At 41.0% G+C, this 24,537-nt stretch overlaps 1 long non-coding RNA gene across 1 annotated transcript; it reads left to right on the top strand.

The window, feature by feature from the left end:
* The first annotated feature begins 225 nt into the window (after positions 1-225).
* On the top strand, positions 226-24,197 carry LOC111937420 (uncharacterized). The gene is made up of 4 exons (XR_015286349.1): positions 226-285; positions 1,428-1,532; positions 3,636-3,723; positions 20,774-24,197. It is a non-coding gene; the product is annotated as an uncharacterized LOC111937420 (long non-coding RNA).
* Positions 24,198-24,537: the final 340 nt, after the last annotated feature.

The following is a 24,537-nucleotide window of genomic DNA, read 5'->3' as shown; positions in this document are numbered from 1 at the left end:
TCCAGCCATGCAGCAAAGTCCTATTTGAAGTAATTTAGCCCTGAGGCAGAACATATAAAAGATACACCCCAGTTAAAACCAGCTGCAGCTTGCTGGGAAAACAAACCACTCCAGCAGCTCTGGATCCCTGCTGCAGAGTGACTCACTAACAATATTCATCCTTCATTATGATGCAGGTTTGGTTCATTCATTGCCTAACTATTATGTCACTAATTAGAGACCCTTAACTGACTAGGACAGGAGATGTTCACAACAACTTGGTGGGGTGAGAGGAGTGACAAACAGGTCAGAGACTGGATGTGACCTAGCTTTAGAAAGGCGGGAGAGTTGAGAGAATCAGGAACAAAAACGTCTTGTCTGGGGGTCTCTTCCCCAGCTGCCACAAAAAGAAACATGTTTTTCTTTCTAGGCTGTGGGCTGCAGAGGCAATGCTTTGCCATAGTTGGCTTATTCTGCTCTTATTGCTAATATGGGCAGGGAAACAGAAGTAGGCAAACAACTGCACCCTTTTAGAGACAATTAATTCTCATAAAGAAAGCAACAATCAGAACTAATATCAATACCCTCTATAGGAAGAGTGACAATGGTCTATGTTGGATATGTTGAGCACAGCAAAAGAACAAGTTACCTGGAGGAAAATCTGCTCTTTGACAAGATAACATTTTATTAGTCTATTGTAAATATCTGTGATCTCAGCCCTCAGCAGACATGAGATCTCCTAGCATTTTTCTAGGCAAAGAAAGCTAAGTATCCTGTAAATTGTATGTACTCTGCTTCTTGCTCACTTCAAAATGAGTGTGAACCTAACAACCCCAAAAAAATGGCTAAAAAAGCCTACCATGGATGTCCATAGCATCTAAATTTATGAAAGCTGCTAGATGGAATAGTCTAAGCTACTCACATGGAAACACCCATGAAAAGAAGGCAGTTCAGCTTGGAAGCAGACTGCCTGAAAGTGTGAATTTGAGGAAGCTGAAAAAGCAGGCATCAGAATGTCAGTCCTTCATGTTTGCAATTAGCAACCAAACATATGGGGGAGGGGGAGGACTCTCTGCCTGCTCAGAGTGAAGCAACTGTTACACAAGAGGCACAGCAGTGCTGAGAATCCCAAGTCCAAGGCACACAAACCTCCCTGTGAAGCAGATGTACAACCACATGCCCTGCCTGCATGCCCCATTGCATGGAGCTGTGGCACTTAGAAGTGGGTGCAGCAAGCTGGAAGTGGGGCTTGTCATGGTCAGCATTTGATGAGAATTGTCTCAGATGCCAATGTCTCTTCTGTCTTTTTCAGCAGAGGCATTTCATATTGATACTCCTCTCCAAAGCACTTCAAAATTTAAATAATTTTATTTTATTTATCATAATAATTTTATATGCAGTAACTAGTTGGTGTTTAACCTACTAGTTTTGCTTTTACCTTTTTTTAGTGTACCACTCTGCTTCAGATGTTTTGCAGTGGAACCAGCACTCCTTTCCCTAAGCCCTTGGCTCTCAGCATTCACTGGAAACATTTTCCAGCTGTGAGATGAAAGGTAAAAGGTTTAAAATTATATAGTGGACAGTAGACCTCTAAAACAGTTTATTCACAGTGAATCTGACATACTCCCTGCTAAATACCACAGGTTATAATAAAACTTCTGAGTGCAACAACCTGACAACTTACTTTGGAAAATATAAAAATGGGACACCTGGGAATCTGAAATTGTTTGGCTGTGACATTTGGCAATGGGCAATGTCCACTTTTGTTCAGAGGGTCCTAGAACATTCCAACTCAATGAGCCCAGCTACATGCTGCCTAGAACCCAGCAAAAGCAGCAGCTATTGCCCAATCCTCTGGGTAAGCTTTCTGTCATGATTATTTACTAAGCAATGTAGCAGCTATATAGAATCATCCTGCTTAGGGGTCCATGCCCTTTCATCCATGTATAGTCTTTCCAAAAGTGCTTCTCTCTTGGAATTGTAAACTCATTAGACTTTCATCAAGGAAACACTCCCTCTTCCCCCTCATCTGCCCCCCTCCTTGCTCCACTTGGTAGTTTTCTCTCTCTCTGGATCCTCTTGCTTCAGCTGCTCAGATCAAGAATGGTAATGTTTTCATTACAGCTAAATACACCCCACCTACTCATTGCCACAACATGCCTTTAAACTAGCTGGAGCAAAGACCCATTCCAACAGGTAAAATATTACTGTAGGCTCAAATGAGCCTTGGAACAGTGCAATGCCCTACATAGGACAGGGTAGATACTGTCTGCAGCTGAATTAATTAGACTTCAATATAAAAGGTTGGAGGTGGGTCCCTTGGAAACCACAAGCCTGGGTTCCACGGCTTATTGCGACTGAACACTTCTCTGCTAACACCATCTCCCAGTAGTCCATGTGCTTCAGATCCCAAGGTGTTTAAAATCAAAACTAAGATTTTCCTGAAGTTCAAGGTATCTAAATTCAATGACCAAATAGAGAAAAAACTCAGCAGTGCTATTTTTGTTGCTTGGTCCCAAGCCCAGCATGTGATTCAGAGATATGTTTGTGTAAATTTGCTTTTGGTGTGAAAATCTCAGCTCCAGTCAGCAGCAATCCTTCTCTCTGGGAGGCATGTTAGTCCTTCTCTCTGCTGCTCAAGTCTGGTTCAGGGCATCTTCAATCTTAGCAGGGTGTAAAATATCAGCTAGAAGAGCTATGGAAAGAACAAGAGGAGGTGTGACACCTGTCCCATTCAACAGAGCCTCTCAGAAATAAGCCTTTGACAGCATAATCTGACCATTCAGGTCTATAATCTAAACGGACAACATGGATTGCTGTTACAAAAGAGAAAACTGAAACCATGTTTTCCCAGACTGGGGAGATTGTTGGAGATCCCATTTCCAGAGTGACAGTAGACATCTTCCCACCTTCCCCCTGCAGCACCTCTCACTTACAGATTCCCAGCTGAGGTTTGGGCAAGAGGGGGTTGCTCAGCTTTGTGAGGCTTCCCAAAGTTTGAAAGAGCAGTGACCTAGAGGTCAGCCCCAAACCCATGGGCACAGAAGAGGATGTGGGGGCAGGAAGGCCTCAACCTCATGCTGCCTTTGGCAGAGCGTCATGACTGGAGCAGCTAGCTGCAGGGCACAAACCTGTGTGAAGCTCAGGAGGTTCCCTGTGACTCCAGCCCAGCCCACATGCCCTCCTGAAAAGGGCCAGCCATGGCAGGTGGCAAACAGTGGTTTCTAAGGACTCTTTGTGGCTGCTAACTGATTATTCTATTGTAAAAATGCCCCCTTTGGTTCAGAGCTGAGAACTGAGCCAAAGCAGAGAGACAACTCTCAACTCTGGGAAGGAAGGATGGGGAGGTAACCTAAATCCCCACATTTATCAGTAAGGCTGCTCTCAGGTGCTCTTCTCTGCAGTGCTGCTGGTGAGGAGCACCCTTATTTTGTGGCCTGCCAGGCAGGCAGCCCTGGGGCCCAAGCTCCTCTGGGCTCACCTGCACCTTCTGTCTGTCTCTCAGCTCATTGTTCATGCTATAGCTTTTCTGAGGTTCATGGTGAGACTCAGGACAAGCAAGAGCAGATGGAATTTATTGCAAGGAAGTTTGTGACTGTCTGTCTGATTAAAAATTGAGAGACTTGTGAGTTACTGATGTGAAAATGTTTCTCCAGGAATGCTTGTGTTGGTCCTGTTAATCACACGTGCACAGTGATATGTTCAACATATCTGTCTCTCCACTGTTTTTTCAAATAGAGAAAAGTGAGTATTTTGACATTGAACTATCACATTTTGCTCATTTGCATTATAAAACCACAAAAAAAGTTTTGTGTTCTCTCACAGTGTAGGGAAAAGGAAAGAAACCACAACTGTGCCTCAGTTTCTCTTCAGAGTGGAATAAGAAACAGGCACAAAGAGATACGTCTAAAGACGTCTAAACCAAGTTTAGATTTCTTGATTCTTATCCAAGTAACTTTCCATGGGACCTTATTATCTTCACTGACTATATTACTTCTTTTTTAAATAACTTTCATGCTTAAAAAATATGTGAATTGGATCTTGGTTACTTAACCTGAAAAAAATAAACAAAACCAAAACCATAAAGGAGGTTAAATAAGACAGTGAAATGGCAGTTATGAAGTCAAAAATAAATGCATGGTTGGAACCATCATATTAGGATTCAAAATGTGATTTGTTCAGAAAGAAAAAGGAAAGTTGAGTAGCACATTCTAAATTATCAGAGGTTGAAAACAAGAAGCATGAATTCCTTTACATAATTTACTCCTGAGACTGCGAAGATTGACATGATTAGATCAGTACAAATGAGCTCCAACAAAAGTGGATTGCTTCTTCATGCAGTTTGTTATTAAGCCATTCTGAGAAATTTAGTGGTAAATTGCATCAGTCATTGAATCAAATGTTACATCTGAGCTTAAGGAAATGCATAATTTCATTGGAACTATAATAACTTTTGCTGCAGAGATAACTAATAGGCCCAGTCAAATCTGATAATACAGGACACAGGAAGATATAAACAGATAATTCTTAGCACTGGGAAGGTGTAGCAACCCTTTATGCCCTGTCTGACAGGGCAGAAAGAACAGATTTTCTTAATTCATGATAAGTTTCACTAATCTTAACCTAAATTCCATCAATATTGATCGAGGAAATGTGGGTGAATTTTTGAGTAAGAGACATAAATGCTCTTTGCATTTCCCCAGTCAGTGGGAAATGTTTGACCAATGCTCTACGGGTGGTGCACTGGATATGTAAACACAGGTAGGACATGCTTAGAGAGCTTCTTGCTTTCATACCTATCTGCAAGTGATGTTTTTCTTTGATGTTATGTGCCCCTGATCCAGGCATATTTAGGCCAATGAAGCAATATTACTATTATGAACTAATATTGATATTACTGAGCTTGAGGTCTGAGTCCAAGGTAAATAAAAATAAAAAATATATTTGTTTCCTCTGCTGTACTAAGGCATTAGTGATGACCAACTCACAAGAAAACAACAGGAACAAATCAAACCAGCTGTAAAAGGATTTTGTTACTCTAATAAAATCAATATGCATATGAAGAATTTTGCAAACAGCTTTGCATAGCACTTAGTATATGGTAAGCCCTACATAGATCTTTGTTATCTGGGTTATAGGATTGTGTTAGCTCCTTCACAGGGAAAACAAGATCTCAAAAGAGTGACAGACAGCCTGAAGCTTTAAATATCAGCTCTGGAGAGCAGCTATTTCAGCAGGCAACAGATGCCTTTCTCCTGTGAAATTCCCCTGCACAGGAGATGCTTGGGTTCATGTATGTTTAACTGTTCCATCCTTCAGCATTTCCTTTCCCGAGTGAGGGAAAGTTGAGGAGGGCTCCACTTCCAGCAAGGATGCAAATGCTGTTTTGAATTACAAAGAGAAAAGTGAAGGACTCTCCCTGGGCAGTTTGACATGTGCTATAAATGCCTTTATTGTAGGTATAGTCTTGTGTCTTCCTCCAGTGAATAGGTAAATGAGAAAGTTCAAAATGCTTTAGCAACACAAAGAGCCCAGTTTAACTCCCAAACTTTGTGCAATCTTTCCTTCCACCCCCACTAAAAAAAACCCACAAAACAACAGCAGGCAACAGGCTCCCAAATGCTTCTGTTGTAGTTACACTTCAGTGCAGGAGAGCTCTGGCCACCAATGGCTTACTTTTTTTAGCAGGCAAGAAGAAAGCATGGAGGACTTAGGACAAACCACAACAAACATGAACTGAAAGCTGCTGGGGAAGCAGAATGAATTAAACAGAGAAAGGTTTCTCTGTGCCATCATTTCCAAACCATTTCTTCCAGATTTAATCCCATTGCTGCACACAGATATAAGGTTGGCTGTAGGGCTTGACTGATCCCAAACAGCTTTTTTTTTCCTTACTCTTTCACCAAGCCTGATTTAGAAAGGTTAGAAAAACACCTTTGGCATAGTCTACTGCAAGAAGGAAGATATTATCATGATTATTGTCCTTGCATTGTTGATGTATGGGGGGACATACAGATGAAGATTGTGCCTCATAGTGTAATGTACAATGGCTAAGAAATAATAATGAATGCAAAAAAAAAAGATGGAGAAAAAATTACAGGACCAAACAATCATTCAGAACTGGTAGTTAAAGATCAAGTAATATAGAATCAAAGGGAATTTGAACTGCCCTGCCCTACAACCGGGAATATAAGCCTGACCAGTAATACAAAAATAGCATCTCCTTATAAAATGAAAAATCTGTGCTAAGCCACAGAGATTGAAAACATCATTTGGTTTTTCTGTTAAAGTATCATTCTACTCTGCCAGACACATTCCTGCTCCTGTATTTTCAAAAAGGGAAAGAGAGGGAGAAAACTGGTCAAACATAATGAAAGAGACTGATTAAAAAATTACAGAACCTATAGTAATTACAGATACAGATGTGAAAAGGGTTTCATAGAAGGGAGATTTGTGGAACTTTGGCTCTGGGATGCTCTTGGTAGAAATCTACTCTTCTTCCTCTTCATACCTCAGCACCAGCCTTATATATCAGACAAATAGAAACATGATGACTATAAAACACACTGGATTGTCTGAAGAGACCTTGGTATAATGAAATTTTGCATTAAAAATATGTTTTCACAGATGTAAAATTTTCTGTGTTACTTATTTTTATAAAAACTATAGCAGGTGCTTAAAAATACACAGAAAGTCAACAAAAATATTTTGCTTCTATGACTCAGCAATTTGGAAAGGCAACAGAAAACTTGGGCCCATCACTGAACCACTGGCAGTGGCTTAATGTCTGTCTTTTCTCCACCCATTTTCACCCCCCTGCACTCTCTCCCCACGCAATTCATTACCCCATAACTTCTAAATCCATTGGAACAGGATTGCTGAAGCTGTGTTTGGTCACAGCCCTCAAACTCTCTAAGCATGTCTAGTGTTCTGAGAAGGTCTCTGTTAAAAGCTTTTAAAAGTTTGACTAGATTAGATCTACCACCTTAAGCATCTAAGCTTTGAGTTTAATGGAACTGTGGCAATAAGAAAAGCACAAGTAAAAGTAATGATTGGTCATGCCTAAAGGAATATATTTATTCCTCATGATCTTCATGCAAAACTGTAATGTAAGTATTTCTTTTTTTTGTGATAAGATCAGTTGATAATTCAAACACAGCAAAATTAGACCTCACCGAGAGGGGTACTCTGACTCCTTACTTGGTGTGACTTGTGAATTCATTATTCCTGAGTCCTAAAGCTGCTGTAGTCCTTCTAACAACAATTTCCCTTGAGGCTTTTTTTTCAAGTGCATTTGTGTGTGGAACAGAAAAGGAGGGAGCAAAAGGAAAACTTAATTATATACCAAGAGAGGGGAGAGAGGGAGAAGATAATAATCCATTAGTATAGTTTATGCAATTTCCAGATGTTTGTTAATGAAAAAAACATAGAAGCGATGAAATTAGGAGGAAAACTTAAATAAAAATACTAGCAAACCAAATTCACATTTGTTTAAAGTTTGGTGCAGCTCAGAAACCCTTTGTGTGAAACTGGCCTGATTTATGATTTCACATCAAAAACACTCCAGCCAGGGGTTTTTGCATGGTTAGGCTGTGAGACTAGATGATTCTCACTACTTTCAGGGTTTATTCAATTCCCAGAACACAAAAGAAAAGCCAGAGGGTGCAGGCCTGCATGAGCTGACATAAAAGAGAAAACAGCAAATCTCTGAAAAGAATAAGGGCCAAGTTTTACATAGCTCCAGTTGTGAACTAGGAATTTCCACATATTCTTTCCACACAAGTGATTCCTTTGAAATTGCACCGTCCTCCCCTTCCATCCCAGAGAGCCTGAAGTTACATGTGTCTCGACTCTTCTCTAATTACATAACTTGGCCGTCTGTCCTCATCGGCAATGCTCCATTTAAGTTCCCAGATTTGGGATGGAGGAAGAACTCGGAGCTCTGGCCCATGCCCCAAGTCATGTAAGGCAGAAGTGATCCTGCAGCTGCACAGCTCCCTCCATGCTCAGCATGGCTCTCCTGGCTTGCGCTAGGCTATTTTTAAATCACAGTATGCCATTTCCTCATGCTTTTCATTCTTCTATCTCTCTATTGCTTAGAAATGTTATTCTCGTTTGTTTAAATGTCTGGAATCCCAAGCAGTCACAATTTCCTTTCTCATCTCTGTTGACTGCAGACTGCTGTTTCTCGATCGTGCTTACCCTTTTCAGCACACGGAATTTACACTTCCCATAAGAAATATGCAGTACCTCTGACACTGGTTCATCTGCTTCTCAGTTCATTGCAACTGTGTCCAAGCAATGCCAAACTGTCCTGAGAATCCCACAGATGCTCTTTCCCAATGTTACTTGACATGCATTTCCCTTGTTGTAATTGTTCATTGCAGCTTCAAATCTACACAGAGAGGACTAAGTTGGAGGTAATACATCCTTGCATTTATCGTTTCAGGGTGTTACAGGAGTCTCTTGATCTCCTTCATGGAAGAGATATGGAGGTTTTACTCAAAAAAGTAGTCCATTTGGATATCAAATTGACTGACAGTGAAAATAAGAAACCCACAAGTATCGCTCTGCAACTAAAAGCCCTTAAATAATTCTGAAATATGGTATCTTCTGTGCAGCTACAATTATTTCTCCTAGAGATCTGTATTTGTGTAGCTCATCTTGCAGTGATCTCAGGGAAATAATACAACTAGCACTCTACCTAGAGGTTTGCAGACCAACAGACAGAAGCTACCTCTCAGTGGGATGTAAATGGCCAGCAAAAGGAAGGTTGTACCCTCTAGTTCTTGCGAGGACCAGAAGCCTGAAACTCTTGCTACTGCTGCCACTGCCACTGCTGGTTTCCACCCCATGAGGAAGCTGTCTCCTAGGTGATTACTCCTACTCAGAAATCACCATTATTTGCAGTTCTCTCTCAAAGACTGAAATGGTTCTCATTTGAATTTGGTCATAACAGTATCTGTGTTTTCAGCAGGAGATCTTCCACTTCAGCTTCTGGAAATATGGTCAATTCTCCTTTCATTTCTAGCAGCTGTTGGGCAGCCTGCACTGCCCAGTCCTCAGCTGGTGCAGGGAAGCATAACTCTTTCCCAGTAAATGGGGTTGTACTGCACTGTGCCATGGAGGATGTCACACCATAGGACAGTGCTTGTTCTGTAAAGTAGTTGGTACTCATCTGCCTAAGGCTCGTTGATGTTTTTTTGCAATTATTTCCTGGCTGTTATACAATGGTGCATACCACACCCGAGTTGTTCTGTGCCTCTGACTGACTGAAAATGTATTCTGTTGTGATTTGAGTTGGTGTCATCTGCTGGTATTTTAGATTAACAAATGTGTTCTCAGGGAGACAAGTCTGAGGCCAGGATTTGTCTTTCTTTTTTTCTAAACCCCACCCCCACCCCCAAAACAACAATAACAACAAAACCCTTGAAGAAAAAGTCAGAACCAATTACGGGCTATGGCTCTGGGTGATCAATTTACCCATTCCTACCCCTTGGAAGATTTCTCGTTACACAAGGCCTGTACCACTGGAAGACCACATGCTGCATTTGGTAATCACAAATCACTTCCCATTCCTGGGTGAATCAGGAATGGTTCATATTAAGTAGTGGTCCAAAGCTACAAAAGTTTTAACATATTTAAATTAGTTAGAGATCTGATGAAAAGGCTGAGAAAGGACAGAACACTGTGTGCTTCCCTTTTGATATCAAACTGCTGAGTGTCTCCTGGGTTGGTCCAATTATTAAAATTTTCCAAGTCAATTAGACTTCAGATGCCATCTTAATCTCTGTTTGCTATGGGGCTTCTCCCAGACTGCAAAAGGAGGCAAAAAAGTAGGACATGATGGAAGAAAATTGCCAAATTCTCACCTCCTTGACAACTACTTAGATGTGACACAAGCTGGCACTTATCTGAAGTCAGACCAGTCTATTGCAGTTTTGGAAAAAATGGACAATTTCGATACTTCAGACTGTTTGCAGGCACATTTTCTGTTGGCTTCTGTGCAGCTGTCAAATCTGCAGGATTCCTGGCTTGAATCTGACTAAGGATGTCTTTTTCCAACTGGAAATTACTTCAGATTGTGCAATGTTGTCTAGAGGTTTAGAACTTAAAAGCTAAACCTGAAATTAGCTTGTTTTACTGCATGTTTTCCTGGCTTGTGCTGTATCTGTGAAACAAGTTTGTGCAATGCAGGCTTATTTGTCTTTTTGTGGGGTTTGGGCTTGAAGAAAAAAAGAAAATAGTTTGTGGAAGCTGGCAGGTTAAGAGAGAACAAGAATCCTACCCGTCATTTAATCTTTTTCTGTGTGTGTACAAAGTGCTTTCAGCACAGGTTCACCCTAATCCTCTAGTTGCCATTTGAGAATGGAGAGGAAAGGGTATCTTAGTTAATATGCTGGTTAATTAATTCAATTTGATCTTTGAAATAGAAAGATGTGCTGACTTCCACATCTCAACATTTCAAGGCGACTGCACAGTCCTATGAGAAATGTCTGAACAGATTTCAGGTTGTGACACCAGATTTGCAGCCCCAGTGCTGTGATGGTCCCTGCTGATGCTGTAATCAATGAAGCACAACACCACTGTGTGGTCCTCTGGCAATGGCTTTTGGACCTAGAGGGTCAAAATTAATGGGGAGTCATTCTGCAGCATTTCTCTTCATTTTAGATTTTAAAAAGCTATATAATTATGTAAAATCTTATTCATTTAAGAATAGTTATTTTCAAAGCAGTTGCCATTATCAATAAAAGAACACAAGAAGGGTAGAAATGACATTTCTTTGATAAGATGTTCTCAAAACAATCTTTGTCTCTTGTAGAAGGCCGAATGATGAATAATCCCAGCAGCACACTCTTGTACACTAATCTCTGCTTTTAGGATATTAAGAAACCTATGCCAGCTCATCACTTTCTCATCTGAAATAATCTTTAGAATAACTTCTATGCAGTTATTACTCTAGTTATTCCATGCAAAATTTCTGTTGTTTCTCCTTCTGATCTTGTAGAAAACACCATTTTTAAAAGACAGTGTATATAATAAAATACATCTGGCATTGCAAGGCCAGCTTCATTTCTTTACCACTAACATTTTTAGGTTAAAGACTGTGTGTTTGCAAAGCCCAGTGCTTTTTCCCAGTGCTCTCCTGGCTTATTAATGTCTTTCTTATTAAGAATTACCAGCATCGGTACTTAAGAAAACCAAAAAATTAAGAGAAAAACCCAGATAGCTGAATGCCCCATCAAAAATTGCATTCTGTCATTCTCAGCTTCCTTCATATTTTCTAAATCAACACATACACCCTTGCAGTAATAACTCCTCCTTGAATGTGGTACCAGCACTATCAACCAGGTCAAGCCCAGCTGATGATTTTAAGCAGTTGTGAAATACTGTTTTGAACTGTTCTTTTTCTTTTCTCAGCTACAAGAAAGATGTAGCTGCTTTCCAGAAGAAACTATCGGGTTTGGATACTCCGGGTCAGAAACCTCACAGATATTGTCCACATCTAGGAATCACTGAGCTCCCTGGGTAACAGGCTCCCTGCAGGGTTCCCAGATTGGACACAAAATAAAATGAAAACTTCAGCGAGGGCACTATCTCCCAGGCAGCAAGAGCTGGCATCCTGGTGGGCTGATTGTACCTTGCAAGAACAGCACACATGACCTAGGATCACTTTCCTTCAGTATCCTCATTCAACCCTGCATCTCTTTTGTGAGCTCTCACAATTCATTGGACATTTGGAGGGGCCTCTTTGTTACTCCCATTCATCTCTCTTTTTTGTCTTGCCTGACAAATGCTTCTGCCGTGCTTCACCAGCACAACACTGATTTCAGTGTTGAGTAAAGCCTGTCTCTGAAGACCAGGGTGGTTCACTGCCCTCTTCTCCATTCCCTGCTCTCCGACTGCACTGCCAGCTTGCTCAGTCACTGAACTTTCACCCATGTTTTTGCCAAGTTAATGGTTTCCCTATAGACTGAATAGATGGGCATTTCTTCCTTACTGAGTTCCTTTTCCTTCTTGCGTTTCAGAAATGCACATAACTTAAAGCTACTCTCCAATTACAGTTAAATTATTCCCTAAGGCAATTAAGGTGAAACATTACTTCAGAAGACTTTGCTGGTGTTTTGAATTAACAGCAGCATTTGATACAGTTGTCAGTATTTTTCCATTAACAGTGCTAACCTCCCCACCTTCCCTGCAAACCCATTAAATTGATCTGATTCCCATGGGAAGAGTCCAGGTGCAGTTTCTCCCAGTGAAGCTGAACTAAAACATTTGCAAGGACAGGCTAATTCTCAAATCACCCTTCTTCATTTACTGATCTTTTTCATTCGGTGCATTACAACCCAAAACCCTCTCCCTCCCCCTTTTAATCGCCTTTAATCAGTGGTAGATCATGCTTCGGCAGGGCTTTAATGGATTCTTGAGGATAGTTATGGAGTGCTTTACCCTTAGGACTTGGTGGCTTTGTAATCAGTCCACTGTCTTAAAATCCATCTGATTTTCTGGAATTCTTCTGAAGAGAACAGAAAGGAAGCTGACAGTGACAGAATTACACTGCAGCAGGGAAGTCTGCTCACACACATGGTATTTGCTACTGGTTAATCATTCCTCTCTCCACATGCCTACCAGTGACAGTGCACGATATGCAGTGAGAGAACAGCAGTGCTCATCCACGGGTTTTCAAAAAGTCCTGGTTATCCATGTGGGCACAACTTATTTCCAAGGCTTATTTCCAAGTTACACTGTTCAGTGCAGCATTCCCTTTCCACTATTTATACAGCCCTGAGCTCTCATTCCCTATTGACAGAGGATAAGGATAATCTTTGGGCAACCTAATTCTCTGAGATACAATCAAGGTCCATATGATCTATCATTGCTTGAGTAATGCTGGCACCAAGATAAGCCCTAGCTGAATGTCAAGGCCATTTTTGCTCAGCTAATGTATATTTTTTGAGAATAACTTCATGCATGGATCTTGCACATAATTATTAGCCTGCATTTTTTTGTTGTTGTTCTAGATTTTTTGGTAGATTTTAAAGCACATATACATTAAGATATTGCTCGGTTGTAAGTGATTTTGGATGAAATCTTTTGAGATAAATGAAGGTATGTGAAACTCTTCTCCCTTGATCTGCTTGTGGAGAAGGATATATTAAAATGTCCAAGCTGGCCATTCAAGTACAGTGGCATCTACAATGGTTGGGATACTGGGCTCTACAGGAGTCTGAGGTTGGAAACAACTCAGTCTCATAGCATTCCCCTGATAAAATTTGAAAAAAAGCAACACTCTCTGGGTTTTGCATTTATAGATAAAACCCTCACAAGCATTGTAAACATCCTGTATGAAGTCAGCAGGTATCCTAAATAAATAATTAGGCAAGGAGAGCTAGTGCAAGGACAGCTCTGGTGTGCATTGTGGTGTAACCCTGAGCTGCTGGCCAGCACAGCACAGATATGCTGGTAGCTGCTGCTCCTGACATATCTCACAGTGTAGTTCCTGTTCCTGCCACAATCCTTCTTTAACAATAAGTGGTGTCACAGGCAAGCAGTGCTGTTTGAAACAGAGCTTAATAACACCTGTTGAGAAGGTAAAATTTTGAGCTAAGTTTTTGATAACTTTGTGGCCAAGTTTGTATACCCAATTCAAAAGTCCTACGAGCCCAAATATTCCAAAAAACTTGATCTTTTTTCCCTAGGTCCTTTCTTCATATTATAGCAGATCTGTCCATCTTGGCACTCAAGTACCAAGCTCAGTTGTGAAGCACATTGCTGCCACGTTCACAAGGAAAACAATCCAATATAGGGCTCTTCCATGTAAAGCACCTCTTGTTCTCCCCAGAAATCTATGATCTGACCTCATAGCTCAGTTCAGAAGCCATGGACAAAGACTCGTAAGACTTTACACAAACAGACCAAGGCACAGAGCAAAGAACTCATAATAAACTGGGGAAATGAAAAGAGCTGATTGTCTTTCTCAGGAAAAATGGAAATGGTTATGTACATTACAGACAAAGCAACTTTGAGGAAAACCATTCTCTGCAGATGTCTTTGTGATTAATTCTGCAGGATTTAATCTCCACATCACAAATATTTTTGCTACCAATAAACATCAAGAAAAATATACAGATAGCAAAATTACTGCTGTGTATGGCTGAAGAACCTGTCACTGCCTTGGCAACCTGCAGATCCAGAACTCCAGGACAAGTATGTCCTTGTCTTGGGCTTCCTGAGTGAAGGTAAGAAGTGCATAAAAGAACCAATGCCATGCTGCTGTTTAATTTGAAGCCTGTTGTGTGTCCTGCCTGCTCTCAGCCATGGAATGCTGTTCTACTGCACTGAGGGCCTGATGCTGAATTCACACCAGGTGAAAGACACAATTCTGCTACAAATTGTTCTAAAAAACAACTTTAAGGCATTGAAATACAAATAAATTAATTAGACTGGGTTCTACACTTACTCTTAAAGACTATATGAGCTCTGAGAGAAGTCACACATTTAAAACTAAAATCTGATAGGTAGTATTTTCAGTCATCTTTACTTTTTCCAAATACCCAGACAATAGTTGGCTCTGCTTTGTGCAGGAGGCTCCTGCTCAGAGATCTCCTGAAGCCCTCTCTGATTGAATCCTGTTGTGATCCTGTAATTAAGAATTACTTGAGAACTGTGAGTTCTTAAATCCACCGTAATTAGTTTGAATAAACCTCATGTCTATTTTAGAAGCATTCAGGTCTGTCTGTCCTACTTCAAAGTGCCCAAATGAATGCTCAGCTGTTGGCTGCACCTGTAACAGCTACTGACATAGAGGCACTGAAAGAAGTTGCACTCCTTTTTTTGCTGCTTTTGAAGCTGCTAGAGAAGATGTTCTTAAATATTTCATCCACTCTGCAGAGCTGCCATTAGCCCACCTGGTGGCAACATGAAATTCCTCTTGGCACACATTTCCCCTTTCATTTATCAGCCTTTAAATTTATTTGCCTTGCAAATGGCACTGCTGAACACTTCCTATGGACTTAGAGCCATGTACAAACTGCTGCTCTCATTCCCAAGGAGAAAGAAAAGCAGAAGAAGTAAAAACAGAACAAGAAAGAAGAAACACCCTTCACAAAATTACCTGTGCTCCTGAATCTGATACCTGGCTTTTAGATTTCAGACTGGTACAAGTTTCAAACATAAAAAACATTAGGAGACAAAAGCTACTGGTTCAAGGACAGCCCTCAGCTCCTTGTCAAAGATTTTACTGTCTTGTTCAGAATCATTCTTCTACCAGCTTGAAGAAATACAGGGTTCTGAGCAACCTGATCTAGTTGAAGATGTTCCTGTTCATTGCAGGGTGGAGTTGGACTAGATGACTTATAAAGGTCCCTTTCAATCCTAACAATTCTATGAAATACTATTGAAACACACACCCTGGAAGGTCATCTTCCTTCTGGTTACAAAGCACTGAATTGAATAGGTCTCTTTGTTGATTCAGAGCACCCAAAGGAGCCAAGGAACCAGACCTTCAGCTCTACATGGCTGCACATGTGAGCTGGGGCTCTCCTCCTGCCCGGGCACCCTGTCAGACTTTCCCTGACAAGGTACCCAAATCAGCAGGGCTGCAGTTTGCGGCTGAGCATCTGGCCCACGTTGGTTTATCAACTAGCTGGATCTGGCTAATATTAAAGACTAATAAAACTCATCTGTTTTGGAAATAAAGGTGAGCCAACAGTTAAATCTGCCATCAGTAAAATAATAAAAAAAAAAAGGTTAGAGGAAGCCTGAGAATGATTAATGCTGGGCCCAAGCTAATCAGAAAACAAATACTCCTCAAAGCTACCATCAAGAAGAAGAGATCAGAGCCAACATTTTGATGCATGATGATGTAGAAATAACTCTGACTGAGAAATGTAACGCTGGAATCAATTTTATCCAATAGCACAAACAATAAAAATCACAAGCCAGTGTCTACCCTGGATGTACACATGGGAGTCCCACTGGTTTCAGTCCCAGCCACACACGTGCACTGAGGGTGCATTTTGGAACCCCAGGTCTTTGATCCACAACCTCTACTTAGCTCAAATATTTCGTGCACTAAGGATGAGGGTTGCACAGCTGTAACTGAGAATAGAATTTGGCCCATTTATTGCAAGTGCTGTGTCTGAAGTGGGTTTTCTCCTACTAAAAAGCCCAACTTTTTAGGGTTATGAAAAGTTATAAGTGGCATATCGTAAAAAACTTCCAGTCTGCAATATAAAACACACCCTGGAAAACTACTTAAATTAATAGAATCCATCTTCCACAGACAGGAAATGATCCTTTGTAGGAAAAAAATGAGGAAAGGCTTTCACTTTCTTTGTCTCTGGACTGGACTGATGTCTCTTCTAGGTTTTTGACTTTCAAGTCCTTCAGTACCCTTCTATCCAGCATGTACTGTCTCTGAAAACATCTGACCCTTTGCTCAAACGTAATTTTGCTGCATCTGTTTCTCCCCTCTTTGCTTTGGCTCGCAACACTAGGAAGACAGATAAATAACCAATGATGTCAGAAACCTACATCATAAATCATTGGGAAATTGAGGTAATTTGAATAGTCTTGCTGAGTTCTGATATGCATTAACTACATGTGCAGCTTCAGGGAAAGCTGTGTGCAATTGCAAGTCATTAACCTGAGTTGCATCCCACATCTCAGAGGGAGCTCTGCAGAGCCTGACCCGATGCTGCTGACCTTCAGGGAGTGTTCTCCAGAGTTCATGGCTGACACACTCAATGCTTAAATCCACCTGGAAAATCAAACAGATTGTGTTTTTCTTAGGAATTCTATGCCAGTGTTTGGAAAACATAAATTATCACAAAAATTGTTAGCAAAACAAACAGAAGATTTCCAGGAGACCACAGAAATGTAGGTCCTTGTACAAGTTATGCATTTGGTTAGGGTCACTGGGAAATTCTAATTTTTATGAGCTGAACTTTCCAAAGAAGCACCTAGGACAAGTATTGCAATTAAAAGTCAATGAAAACGAGGTGTCTAACCTCCAGTTCTGCTCTCTAGAATTTTCCTAAGGATTTAGCAATACTATTACCAATAACACTAAGGAAGACCCAATTCCCTGGCTGCTGGGGCTGTGGGTGCACTCTCTTCAGGGGTCACCTTCTGGTCAGGGTCAGCAGGGGACTCTTCCAACCTGTGGTGGTCATGGAGGGCTCTCAGCAATGCTGAGGAGAGGCCACTTTCAGCCAAACCAGGCACTTTGACCCTGCCAGAGCTTCCACCATACAACTCTGTAGAAGTGTCCCAGAAGGATATGATCATCATAATCTTTAGAAGGCCTAATGACAGGCCAATAAGCACTCCCAGAGGCAAAGCACCCTACCTCTGGAAACATCTGTTCAGACCACAGCTGACTCCCATTTTTAGATCCTACATCTTGGCCATGAGTAGACTTGTAACTTCAACAAAATCCCACCGAGGCTGTGGGAAGCTTTGCATTTGTTTCAGCACAGTGGCATTTTAAAAAGGGGACAATTTACTGTTCTGAGCAGGTTTGAATTTATGTGCAGAGAAAGAACAGCTCCTGTGTAATAAAATACCATCCACCAAAAAACACAAGATCAGTTACTACCAGCAGTTTAGGAGAAGGCTTTCCCCAACAAACAACTTACCTGCCATGGACACCGGCTCTACCTTTCTTCTAGATTCAGACGCACAAAGTGTAACACAAAAATCATGAGTATATACCTATTTTTGATCGAAGGTAAGCACTTGCTTCATAGCACTGGATGTCTCAGTGGCAATCACATTTGACTATTAAAGCTGTAGCCAATTGTCTTGGGAAGTACTGGTAGATGTGCTGAAGAAAAATCATGACAAATCCATTAGCACATCCTGGATTTGCCCATTACAGTATTTCTTTCTTCTTTAAAGACTAAGAGAAAACTCATTTCCAAAGTAGGTCTTCCACTTGCAGCCCTGTTCAGCTCCTGGGCTGGAAATGTGAGAAGTTACAAATAGCATAACCTTCGATCAAATGACCAATGTTTGTAAAAATAAGGATCTGTAAACGTTGCTCTTTCCATCTCAATGTCCTGAACTGGGCTGCAAGTGGAAGATCAGCTCAGGCAAGTGTACTAACCTTTCTGGGGTTAAACTCTAGGAAGCAGAGAGACAAGAAATGTAGCAAGTAAAGCAAAGTTAAACACGACTGGGTCTTTCACTCCTTTCATTTTCATATCCATGTCCGTACAGAGGAACCAAGTTCACAGTAGACTGATTTTGCACTGATGAAACTTCAAGCAAACTTCAGTGACGGAATGACTTCTTGCAAACCAAATCTTTCTATCATTTGACCCTGTTTGTGCCCTCAGCCAAGCCTGCAGAAAATACAGAGAACACTACTTCCTATGCTGACGGCCTGTGCAAATATTTTTGATAAATTTATCTCACACTGCCCAGCGTAATGGATGGTTCAAGTACCTTGGTGAGGCTTCTGAAAGCACTGACTGTCATCAGTTGATACCCCAGGCCTTTGTGTGTACAAGGTTGCCCCAGAAGAGGCAAAAAGCTAAAATAGACACCACGGTATCTGATGAAAGATGGCTGTTTCTTATCAGACCCATTAAAATTCCATTCTTGAAGAGAGAGTGGGCTGAATTGTCCCCTGGAACTTGCAGTCGTCACTCAGAGGAGTGTGGGATTCAATGAAACAGTAAATAGACTGGGAAGTGCCAAATACATTTTTTATTGCAGTGCTGTATGGCTGACTATTCTCTGGCTGATGCTGTATGACAACATTTCACTGATAAGAGCACTTGTGAGGGCTGACTTAGCTTGGTTGGGTGGATTTGCTTCTGCTTCCTGGAAGAAGGGCTCTGGATGGAAAACAAGAACTTGCCTTGTTTGAATTACCTGAGTAAACCCAGACTTGTAAACAGACTTAGGTGAGGCCTTCTGTGGAAAGTGAATATCACTCTTGTAAATCACAAAAAGCTGAGGAATATGTATTCCTGGCTCTGATGGAAGCCAACAAAAAAGAGAAAACTCACAGCTGGAACTTCAAACTTCTGCTGCTTTCATTTTGCTCTGTCCAAATTAATTGCACAAATGAGAAATGAGCCTCTCTAATTATGTGAGTAGATTGTGGCAAGACAAACAAAAGCAGAAGCTCGACATACAGCTTTTTATTTCTTTGATACTGGGAAACTTTTCTCCAGAAATACTCAAGCTAGACTTAGTCACATCAGTTGAAGGAAAAACTTGGTCCTTATTTTGATTTTTACTTTGCAGACTCTGACTAACATAATTTTGTTCAGCAAGACATTAATATACACATATGTGGAAAGGCTCTATTCTTTGGATACTTAGACAAAGATATCGTATTTTCACTTCATTCCTGGAAAGGTGTTAAACTTTTCAAACAAGGAGGCTTTTAGAAAAAAGATTCAAGTGTCTCTGTATAGTGGTGTGTGTTAAATATATACTGCTAAAGCCTTTTAATATAGCTTTTATCCTTCCAAATCCATTACCTGCATTGTTGCATTAGCATTCATTAGTATTCCCTGTTTTCTTCCTGCTTACTGTTTTTATGACTGGACTCAGTTCACTCTGAACTTTTTACTCGTTACCAGAAGTTTTCCTTGCTATGCTGACTTTACAGAAGACAGTTTTTCTTTGTGGGTTACATTTCTGCAAGGTGTGAGATATTCTACAAACACACCCTTTTGCTGCAGTGGAAATAGATGCCATTGGTTTGGCAACAACAACTTGCATTGCTGTGTGATGGGGGAATACTATTCAGGATATGCTGAATAGAATAGATGAGAGATCTGTTCCAGAATAGATCTTTTCCTGATCTTGCTGAGTATTTTAACATCCAAATTGTCAGAACATAGCCAACATACTAAGAAGCAGAATAGTTGCAAGAAAACTTTCCCATCTATGTGCTACTAAAGTCAAATCAAAATCCTATGAAGTTTTGACAACATTTCTTGGAGATTTCTACCAATTTTCCTACCAATATACAGTACCTTACCAAAAAGTCAGCTATGCCTGTTGGTCTTTAAATGAACCTAGAGATCTTCTATATGCAAGCTATATCAATATTTTATTTACTTCCATTGTTCAATGGGAGTTCTCCAACCTTAACATCAGGGCTGGTATTAGGCAGGTTTGAGGGAGCATCAACACTGAACCTTCATATGGTTCCCATTTACTAGAGAGCCAGAAGACACATTACCTAATGTGTCCCAGATGTTAAGAAGGAGATGTCCACCAATGTAACAGATTTGATGCACTGCCTCTGTAAATGCACAGGGTTAAACACCAAACCTACTTTGGTGTGTGTGTGTACACAAGATCACAGGTTTTAGAATGGCAATTAAGGTCCCAAATAACACTAACTGCAATACATGTTACTCACAGTGGAAAAGGGAAAGACTTTCCAGCATAGGCTCTATGCTTTGTAGGACACTGAAGAAAAACAGAAGACAGGTTTGGCTTAGGCTGAGGACAATATATCCCTACTGTGTAGACACTACTTGTACATGGGTGATGTCACCGCTTCCAAATCTGACTTGAGTTGCTCTAAATGAATGAAGACCCTAATCACTATGAGCTGGCAGCTAATTCAAACCAGTAGAATATGCATTTAGAGGGAGGCTGGACAATTGTGTAGTACAAAGACCCTTGCATGGCATAATATAGTTTATGAACAGCTGGTAGATAATAGCTTTTTTAAATGAACACTGCCTAAATGCACAATCCAGATCCCACACAGCTCTTTGAATCTCAGTGGCTGCTGTTTTATTTTCCCTGCCAGATGCAGCCAGAGACTCAGCAGGATGGCAACAAATTGACTGCTGGTTGCAATTAGATAAACCCAGTGAGGTGGCATCTCCATTAGCAGGTGACCTCTCTAGCTACTAACTTTGCTTTAAACATCTCAGCAGAAAGTGTGACACCTGCCACGATCTTATCAGGACTCAGAGAGGTGGGAGTGATTTTTTTCTATGAATTACTTTTAGGATCTAAGTATGCTCCATCCAAGAGATTGACATAATGGGCTGCAGGGTGATCTTTGTTCATAAACCCTGTGACTAAACTTTGTTTTGAAATCTCCCCTCTGAATATTATTTATCTGAGATGAAGGAATCCATCAGTAGCACAGCTGGCCAGATAGACTCCTTACATCGATTTGGATGGATGAGAGTTAAGTATCTGAAGCTCAGCCTCTTCTATAGGTGTCAACAGCAGCTGAGCCCCATAGCAGGACCAACTTTTGCCCTCAGACAGGACCTCACTTTCTGCTCTGTAGAGAAGAGGATTTCTCAGTATGATGGTGTGTCCAGCCTGAGGCCTACTGCCTTTCCCAAGAAGTAGAAACAACAGGAACCATTAGTAAGAATTGACAGGGAAAAGGAGAAAACATGCCACATTAAATTAAATGGAAGCCCACACTATTCCAGCTGCACAAAATTCAGGCCTTCAAGTTTTTTTCCAAATAGAGTTATTAATAGCAAAGACCAATATTTTTGATGCAACTCTTTTTATGTAGAACAATATAGAGTCTGCTCTCATAAACACAGTAGGACACAAACTACTGGAGGCAACTTTTCTTCTCACAGCAGCAGATCTTTCCCAGCCAGCTCTCCAGCCTCTTGAGCTTCTCCCAGGACAGGCATCCTTGGCTGTGCTACAGCTCCACATCACTGCCTGTTTCCCACATGCTCTCTCTTCCTTCCCCACCTGAACTGCCTCTCATCTACTCACACATATTTCTTTCATAAAATAATACCCAGACAAAGCCAGTCTTCCCACAATACTCAAATTCCTGAGCTGCCTTTGTTTTGGGTGGAAACATATGCTTAGCAGTCTATAGCAGTATCTTCAGTGAAGGACAGTTTCCTGCAAGACATAATCCAGCTCACACTACACCACAGGCTGAGATTCTGCATTCAGACCTTTTCCCTGAGCTCTCTTATTAAGCATATTGCACAAATTTATGCAATACTGGAGCTACATGTCCTTAATGACTTACTAATACTGATGAAGTCTACCGAAGTCTTCTGCCATTTTTCTTTAAATTTGGCATTTATTACATAAACAGTTGTACTTGCAGAGCTGCTATTAGGGTCCTCCACCTGTGACAAAGAAATGAAAAGCAGAAGTGCTGCATGAGAAAGAGAAAATGGAAAATTTTCCCATGAATCAGTGCTGCACACATCCTCTGCCACATGGCAAGTGATTTCCCCTTCACCACCTCCTTCCAGCTATGGCACGGCATACAGCCACAATAAAATCCTCAGTACCTCAGGGCAGAGAATGTGAATAAACCCCCTCTTCTTTGGTATGGGTTTATGTCTATTGGACACAAGAACAGGAGGCAATGGTTCTGTCCATATTTACTTCTGGAAGGTAAATATTAATCACATAAAGTTACAGCAGATCCCACCCATGCCTGAACACTGGTAAGAGAGCAAGGTCTTATAGCTTTGCTGCTTTGGCTCTGCAGCTGATGAAATCTGTGTTGGCAGTGGAATTGAGCCCTGTAATCCTACTGCCCTTTATAGGCCACCCACCACCCACAAATGTCCTGTGAAGGTAAACCACATATCTTTTAAAAAAGGAGAGGGAGATGAAAGAAGAAATATTAAAGCAGTCTGCAAAGTTCACAGGTAAAGTATTTTATCACGCAAGTAGGAGTGTGGTGGGTCATTTGCTTGGCGCCTGTGACTGCAATGTCCCCAGGGAATCCCACTTTAATGTTATCGTTCTGCAGCAGGGCTTCTCCTCAGAGTCCCATAAAAAACGGCAGGAAGTTCCTTGCATTCCAGGACCAGCAATGGTTAGGTCACAACAGAGCACTGATGCCCTGGCTAAAGGATATTGGGAATGGGACATGGGCAGAGATCCAGATACTGTCTGTGCAAAACTTCATAGACTTCTATCCATTAAAGGACAACAAAAGCAGTACAGGGATACAAACTAGGCTGAGAGACTGAAGTAAAAAATATTCTTGTCCCTTGATCACTGTCAGTGCCAAAGGATGTGGCAAGACAAGCTTACTTGCTCCATTTTCCATGTGGTCTACCATGAAGTCCAAAACCACGCCTATAAATGCAACTCAGCCTTAACTGATACTTCTTCACACTGGGTCAGTCAACGTGGTCCCACTGCTCAGCTCCTTTCAAGGAGAAGTAGCATCCACAGACAACCTGTGAGAGCAGCCTCAGGAGTCTGGGAAGAGTCATATTTTTTCTGTGAGATATTTGAAACGCTATATTTCCCTGAAAAGTGGTTAGAAAATGCAGCCAAGAAGCGGAAGGAAAGGATAGGATAATTTTTTTCTTTAAGACAGCTATATCTTTCAAGCTTGGCTGAACATGAAGACTTTGGAAATGTAGGACTTTTGAAGTAACAAAGAGAGCCATTATAGACTTTTAATATCAATATTTTCTATACCTCAACTTTGGTATAAAGTGTAAGAGAAATGACAGGACAGCTAGGAGAGGCTGACTTGGTCTCAGCACACTTCAAAGAGAACATACGAACAGCTTGGATCTACACATTCAATCTCTAATTCACTTGAGTACCAGAATTCTGCCCCACTCTGCTAAAATATTACTTCAGTGCTCAGGAGAAGAATCTGCATTGCATTTTGGAGCTATAAAAAGTAGTTAGGACTTGAATTTTGAGAAAGTGCCTCCTTATAGGCTCAAGTAAAAGGGCAGAAGTTATTTTATCAAGGTAAAAGCTGGGGATGTAAATCTGCTGTGAAAGGGAAAATGGAGAAAATAAAAGTTTTGTCTGAAAACGGGTCTCATTCCAACATAACCAATTCCATCCTGACCCAGAATCAGAAAGTGGTTTAATTAACCACAGCTGAAGTGGGGAGCAGAATTTTCCAGGTTTAAGGACATGCTGTCTCCATTCCATGAGGCTCAGGGAATTTGCATTAAGGTTTCAAGGGACAATCCTTCCCTCAGATCACTTGCTCCAGCCCAGCACAGTTCATGCTACCAGACTAACAGTTAAGAACAGGTAACAAAATGTTGGTTGTTGTTGCAAGTGAAATAAGTTATGCTTAGTGAAACAGGGTTATGCTCTTAATTTTACAGGATTTATCTGCATATAGGTCTATGCATCTTTCCAGAAATAACTATAAACACATAGATGCATCAGGCTCCATTTCATTTAGCCTTTCTCTCTCCTTTGGGTAATTTCAGGGGAGGGCCAAAGAAAAATATCCTGAAAACTTAATTTCTATTTTGAGAAATCACGTTTTTGATTTAGAAAGGATGTGTTTTGTTCTGGAATAATCTCTCCTGGTTCTGATGTGACAAAGCAGCATTCTCAGACTCCAGGTCTTGCTGCAGTGTGGTACCTCTTGGCAGGTGTTGTGGATATGAAAGACAGAAAGCACTTGTTTTCTCTGTATTCCTTTGTCCTCTTAGCCTCTCACAGACTGAGCAAATGGAGGAAAACACAACCTCTGCTGGAACAAAATGTCCTTGTAGAAACAACAGATCTTCCTAACTTTTAAGCATTTGCTAATTAGGGCTATGCCAAGGAAACAAGGCCTGT

Source organism: Cyanistes caeruleus, chromosome 4 (assembly GCF_971803275.1).
Source record: "Cyanistes caeruleus chromosome 4, bCyaCae1.hap1.1, whole genome shotgun sequence".
NCBI lineage: Eukaryota > Metazoa > Chordata > Aves > Passeriformes > Paridae > Cyanistes > Cyanistes caeruleus.
The sequence above is the reverse complement of the archived record's forward strand: the minus strand, read 5'-3'. Positions and strand labels throughout refer to the sequence as shown.